This window comes from Schistocerca gregaria, chromosome X (assembly GCF_023897955.1).
Source record: "Schistocerca gregaria isolate iqSchGreg1 chromosome X, iqSchGreg1.2, whole genome shotgun sequence".
In the NCBI taxonomy this organism is placed as follows: Eukaryota; Metazoa; Arthropoda; class Insecta; order Orthoptera; family Acrididae; genus Schistocerca; species Schistocerca gregaria.
In genome coordinates, this window is record NC_064931.1 from 753,899,441 (window position 1) to 753,907,168 (window position 7,728).

Consider the following 7,728-nt stretch of genomic DNA (forward strand, 5'->3'; position numbering starts at 1 on the left):
CTTGTCGTTTTTGCTTATCAGTGTTTTCAGGTACGCGTTGCAGAAAATGTCTTTGTAGATATTTTTGTCTGTTTGTTGCATTTGTGTCTTCCAACATGACCACCCCACATGACCTGCCCTCTACTCACGCGCCACAGCTGCAAGCAGCTAATGCAGATGTTTCAGTTTCAGACGCAGCAACTCTCATCACTACTCAACACGGTGCAGTAACTACTCGCAAACTCTGCGCGCCCGATGGAACAAGCACCACCTACTACAGCTGCTATACCATTTGTTCGACAGTTTAGTGACCAAGACGAGGAATGGCTCGAGTAGCTGCTCCAGTTCGATGCCCATATGCTAGCCCACAACATCCCAGGTACTGTAAAACTTCGATATTTATTATCCACGATAGGAAGTGTTGTGTTCAGATTAATTCAAAAACTCTTTCCTAACGCCACTCCAAGTGAACTTGCGTATGACATTGTTATCCTTTCACTGACTAGCTATTATGACCAACAACTGAATGTGGTAGCAGCTAGGTATCAATTCTTTAATTGCAAAAAATGGTTAGAACGAATTTATCACGAGTGGGTAACTGATTTGCTGGGTATGAAAAGGAAATGCAAATTCAAATGTGCTTGTGGTGATATACACTCCTGGAAATTGAAATAAGAACACCGTGAAATCATTGTCCCAGGAAGGGGAAACTTTATTAACACATTCCTGGGGTCAGATACATCACATGATCACACTGACAGAACCACAGGCACATAGACACAGGCAACAGAGCATGCACAATTTCGGCATTAGTACAGTGTATATCCACCTTTCGCAGCAATGCAGGATGCTATTCTCCCATGGAGACGATCGTAGAGATGCTGGATGTAGACCTGTGGAACGGCTTGCCATGCCATTTCCACCTGGCGCCTCAGTTGGACCAGCGTTCGTGCTGGACGTGCAGACCGCGTGAGACGACGCTTCATCCAGTCCCAAACATGCTCAATGGGGGACAGATCCGGAGATCTTGCTGGCCAGGGTAGTTGACTTACACCTTCTAGAGCACATTGGGTGGCACGGGATACATGCGGACGTGCATTGTCCTGTTGGAACAGCAAGTTCCCGGTCTAGGAATGGTAGAATGATGGGTTCGATGACAGTTTGGATGTACCGTGCACTATTCATTGTCCCCTCTACGATCACCAGAGGTGTATGGCCAGTGTAGGAGATCGCTCCCTACACCATGATGCCGGGTGTTGGCCCTGTGTGCCTCGGTCGTATGCAGTCCTGATTGTGGCGCTCACCTGCACGGTGCCAAACACGCATACGACCATCATTGGCACCAAGGCAGAAGCGACTCTCATCGCTGAAGACGACACGTCTCCATTCGTCCCTCCATTCACGCCTGTCGCGACACCACTGGAAGCGGGCTGCACGATGTTGGGGCGTGAGCGGAAGACGGCCTAACGGTGTGCGGGACCGTAGCCCAGCTTCATGGAGACGGTTGCGAATGGTCCTCGCCGATACCTCAGGAGCAACAGTGTCCCTAATTGGCTGGGAAGTGGCGATGCGGTCCCTTACGGCACTGCGTAGGATCCTACGGTCTTGGCGTGCATCCGTGCGTCGCTGCGGTCCGGTCCCAGGTCGACGGGCACGTGCACCTTCCGCCGACCACTGGCGACAACATCGATGTACTGTGGAGACCTCACGCCCCACGTGTTGAGCAATTCGGCGGTACGTCCACCCGGCCTCCCGCATGCCCACTATACGCCCTCGCTCAAAGTCCGTCAGCTGCACATACGGTTCACGTCCACGCTGTCGCGGCATGCTACCAGTGTTAAAGACTGCGATGGAGCTCCGTATGCCACGGCAAACTGGCTGACACTGACGGCGGCGGTGCACAAATGCTGCGCAGCTAGCGCCATTCGACGGCCAACACCGCGGTTCCTGGTGTGTCCGCTGTGCCGTGCGTGTGATCATTGCTTGTACAGCCCTCTCGCAGTGTCCGGAGCAAGTATGGTGGGTCTGACATACCGGTGTCAATGTATTCTTTTTTCCATTTCCAGGAGTGTATATTCAGATTTTATGTTGCGTGTGCCATCATGTACAATGTGCCTGACGTCAAAATCAGAGAACAGATTTTGAAACAGTCAGGTCCATCATTTCAGCAGGTAGTGCAAATACTAGATCAGTATGATTCTGGTGCCTTGTCAGCTCATACATTTGGACGGCGAGCTATTTGTCAGGTTGAGTTGCTTGCTTGTGATCGGCCCATACGCACCGACGGCGTGCGTTAGCCGCGCCAGGTAAACAACGTTCCACGCCACATAAGGAGTTTGCTAAACAGACAGCTACACAGGCTAACAGAATTAAGTCTTGCCCTAGGTGTTACGGCACAAACGCCAAGACTGCCCCTCCCGACCAGTTCAGTGTTACGCTTGTGGTAGGAAAGGACTTGTACAATCCGTATGTTTGCAGCGGAACAAACATAAGAATTCAGCCTACTCACAAAACTCTTGTCCAAGGCCTATGTCATTAATGTGGTATATTCTAAGACTGCAACTGGCAAGCATGCATTTCGTCAGTGATACGCCAGTCAAACAAACTTTTTGTTCATTTATCCATTTGTGGCAAATTTCAATTGGACATGGGTGCCTCTGTCACATTGCTAAATCGTCACATATATGAACTGTTAGGCTCCCCAAGCCTGTCTAAAACCAGCACGCAACTGACGCCTTATAATGGACAAGACATTCCCGTTCTCAGAACATGTAATTTGCCTGCTTTTTATCGCTCGCATACGCAAACAGTGAATTTTACAGAGTTAAAATCACGCGAGTGTGAGAACGTATTTGGTCTTGATTCATTTAATTTGTTTGGCTTTGACATTCAGGACAATGTGTTGGTCAGTATCGACATGCAGTGCAAAAGACAGTGTAGCTAACTTGCTAAAATAATTCCCAGAACTCTTTTCTGAAGGTTTAGGCAAAACTAACTATTTTTTTGCCCATATTACTATGAAACACGATGCTCAGCCGAAATTTTGCCGGGCCAGAACTGTTCCCATTGCATTACGGGAAAAAGTCGCTGCTGAACGTAAAAGAATAGCAAGATAGTGGGGTTATTGCGCTCATACAAGCTAATCAATGGGTAAGTCCACTGGGTTTGCTCCCCAAACCTTCAGGTCGCATTCACCTCTGTGTTAACTTTAAGTCTACAGTCAACCCAAAAGCTGCTATTGATACTTATCCATTGCCACACCCAGAAGATCTCATGGACAAATTAGGCGCTTGAGCCGGCCGAAGTAACCGTGCGGTTCTAGGCGCTGCAGTCTGGAACCGCGTGACCGCTACGGTCGCAGGTTCGAATCCTGCCTCGGTCATGGATGTGTGTGATGTCCTTAGGTTAGTTACGTTTAACTAGTTCTAAGTTCTAGGGGACTAATGACCTCAGAAGTTGAGTTCCATAGTGCTCAGAGCCATTTTTTTAGGCGCTGGACGCTACTTTTCAAAAATTGATTTGCGTGACGCATATCTTCAGATACCACTCGATGAAGAATCTCAAAAAGTGTGTGTAGTAAATACTCATTTGGACCTGTTTAAATATTTGCATTTGCCTTTTGGCAGTGCTTCCACACCATCCATTTTCCCAATGATATTTGGAACAGCTGACTGCACAGGTGCTAAACTGTTCAAACTTGGACGATTTTGTAGTAGCAGGTCGGACACCTGAAGAACATATTGCAAATTTATGTGCTTTGTTTCGTTTGTATCTGATGCCTGACTGAAGTGTAGACTGGTCAAGCGCGATTTTTGTAAATCTAAGTTGCAGTATCTTGGTCATGTCATAAACAGTCAAAGTATACATCCTTTTCAGTCGCATTGTTAGCCATACAAGACTTGCCAGTTCCTTGCAATGTCATAGAACTGCAGTCAGCCTTAGGGAAAATGAACTATTATATTCGGTTCATATCGAATGCTGCACAAATCGCAGCGTCATTATATCGCTTGCGTCCCAAGAATGTCCCCTTTGTTTGGACAGATGAGTGCCAAGAAGCTTTTGGAAAACTTAAAGATAAATTGCTCAGTGATCGATGCTTAGTTCACGCTGATCCTGGCAAACCAGTTGTATTGTAAGTTGACGCTTCCTCTTACGGAATCGGTGCAATGCTTTCGCACAGAACTGGTGATAAAGACAGGCCTATTGCTTTCGCATCAAAGGTGTTGTCCAAAGCTCGATGCAACTATTAACAATTTGAAAAAGAGGCTTTGGCTATTGTGTATGGTGTCATCAAATTCCGCCACTATTTGTATGGCAGAGAATTCAAGTTATTAACGGATCACAAGCCTTTGCAGTCCCTGTTTCATCCAACGAAACTGGTTCCTGTATGAACTGTCCAAAAATTGCAAATATGGGCTTTGTTGTTGTCTCAGTACCAGCGTGAGATTGTGTATCGTCCCACAGCTCAACATGGTAATGCGGACGCACTTTCACATCTTTCGATTGGTCCTGACACAGTCTTTTACGCTTCTGCTGCATCTTGTTGTCACATCAATGGTCAGGATTCTGAACGGCTTCGGTCGTTTCCTCTAAACTATAAGAAAATTGCACAGGTCACGGAAGCTGATTCAGATTTGAACATTGTGCTCAATTATAATTACACATCTTGGCCTCATTCATTGAATACCATGAAGAACACCTGTAGTGCGCCAATACTTTGCACACCAGCATAGCCTCGCTGTAGAGAAAGGGTGACTCTTGTTCCAAATGACAGTGGGCAGTCATGTCTGTTGATCCCTAAAGCTTTACAAAAAGAAGTGTTGCAATTACTTCACCAAGGACACTGGGGGATTGTTTGTACGAAACAGGTAGTGCGTCGACACTGTACTTGGCAGGGTATGGACGTCCAAATAGAACAGACACAGTGTCACGCATGTGCGGAAAATCAGTCCGCTCTGCCACAAAAATTCTCTGCTTCGCCTAAGTGGCAATCGCCATGGTAACATGTGCACACAGACTTTGTGGGACCTTTTTGGAACATTCGCTGGTTGGTTATGGTTGACTCGTATAGCAAATTTCCTTTTGCTGTCCCCATGAACTCGACAACGTCACGTAGCACAATTCAGGTGCTGTCATCGATTTTTTTGCTTCGAAGGTTTACCTGAAGTAATTGTGTCAGGCAACGGCCCTCAGTTCAGGTGCAATCAATTTGAAACATTCTGTGAACACAATGGCATACAGCATCTCACTAGTTCACCATCCCATCCACAGTGAAACGGCGAAGCGGAACGTTTTGTTAGAACCTTCAAGCAGCAGATGGCCAAGCTTCGCTCCACACACACCAGGGATTCAGCATTGCAACTGTTTCTTGCCTCATAACGTTCGCACCCACGAGACGGACCATCGCCAGTGGAATTGCTTCACCGCCACCGCCATTGGATACTCACCTACCCTCCTCAGCATCTGTCACTGAAGGAAGGTCGCAAGTATTGCTTCGCGCCGCATGATATTGTCTTTTACAGGGTTTTCAGCGGCAGCAGACAGTGGGCGCGAGGCGATATCGTCCGTCGACTTGGCGCTTGCATGTATCTTCTTTCAAGTCCCGATGGCTTGCAGTGCTGCCATCAAAATCAACTTCGCTTCTGTTATATACATGATGGTCTTTCAGTCCATCTTCCTCCAGATTCACAGGTCCAGAGGACAGCGCGGCCACAGCAGGTGCCAAAGGGTATCATCACGACACCGAGGGACGACCACATGGAGACGAGGTATTCTCCTTTTCTGCCTCCACCCGTTCTACCAATGGAGCCGGACACACCCACACCGCAGCATTCGCCGCCTTCTTCATCTGGTTCATGGCAGCAGAAGGTGGACGCGTACCCTTCTGGTCGTTTTCCGGGGGACATTTCCGCCAGAGCGCAGGCCAGATGGCGGGATATGGCCGGCAGCTTGACATCCCCTACAGCCACAGCTTCTGGCCCAACGATGTGTCAACACTCCTGCCTCCCCCACCGTGGTCGCGCTCCCTACACAACGATGGGCCATCGCTTTGGGGGGAAAGCATGTTCTGGCGTAACCACAAGCGCCGGAATGAAGAGGAAGAATGCAAGACCATAGAAGGCGGTGAGGCGACGTCAGCCAATTGCCCACTAACAAGGACCGCGCCGTGCCAGGGCCGACCTCTGCACGAAGTAAATATAAGCGCTGCTCCTGTAAGCCTCCCCCCCCCCCCCCCCCCCAAACCATGGACCTTGCCGTTGGTGGAGAGGCTTGCGTGCCTCAGCGACACAGATGGCCGTACCGTAGGTGCAACCACAACGGAGGGGTATCTGTTGAGAGGCCAGACAAACACGTGGTTCCTTTAGAGGGGCAGCAGCCTTTTCAGTAGTTGCAGGGGCAACAGTCTGGATGATTGACTGATCTGGCCTTGCAACATTAACCAAAACGGCCTTGCTGTGCTGGTACCGCGAACGGCTGAAAGCAAGGGGAAACTACAGCCGTAATTTTTCCAGAGGACATGCAGCTTTACTGTATGATTAAATGATGATGGCGTCCTCTTGGGTAAAATATTCCGGAGGTAAAATAGTCCCCCATTCAGATCTCCTTCAGGGACTACTCACGAGGACATCGTTATCAGGAGAAAGAAAACTGGCGTTCTACGGATCGGAGCGTGGAATGTCAGATCGCTTAATCGGGCAGGTAGGTTAGAAAATTTAAAAAGGGAAATGGATAGGTTAAAGTTAGATATAGTGGGAATTAGTGAAGTTCGGTGGCAGGAGGAACAAGACTTTTGGTCAGGTGAATACAGGGTTATAAACACAAAATCAAATAGGGGTAATGCAGGAGTAGGTTTAATAATGAATAAAAAATAGGAGTGCGGGTAAGCTACTACAAACATCATAGTGAACGCATTATTGTGGCCAAGATAAACACAAAGCCCATGCCTACTACAGTAGTACAAGTTTATATGCCAACTAGCTCTGCAGATGATGAAGAAATTGATGAAATGTATGATGAGATAAAAGAAATTATTCAAGTAGTGAAGGGAGACGAAAATTTAACAGTCATGGGTGACTGGAATTCGTCAGTAGGAAAAGGGAGAGAAGGAAACATAGTAGGTGATTATGGATTGGGGCTAATAAATGAAAGAGGAAGCTGTCTGGTAGAATTTTTCACAGAGCATATCTTAATCATAGCTAACACTTGGTTCAAGAATCATAAAAGAAGGTTGTATACATGGAAGAATCCTGGAGATACTAAAAGGTATCAGATAGATTATATAATGGTAAGACAGAGATTTAGGAATCAGGTTTTAAATTGTAGGACATTTCCAGGGGCAGATGTGGACTCTGACCACAATCTATTGGTTATGACCTGTAGGTTAAAACTGAAGAAACTGCACAAAGGTGGGAATTTAAGGACATGGGATCTGGATAAGCTGAAAGAACCAGAGGTTGTACAGAGTTTCGAGGAGAGTATAAGGGAACAATTGACAGGAATGGGGGAAAGAAACACAGTAGAAGAAGAATGGGTAGCTCTGAGGGATGAAGTAGTGAAGGCAGCAGAGAATAAAGTAGGTAAAAAGACGAGGGCTGCTAGAAATCCTTGGGTAACAGAAGAAATATTGAATTTAATTGATGAAAGGAGAAAAGATAAAAATGCAGTAAATGAAGCAGGCAAAAAGGAATACAGACTTCTCAAAAATTAGATCGACAGGAAGTGCAAAATGGCTAATCAGTGATGGCTAGA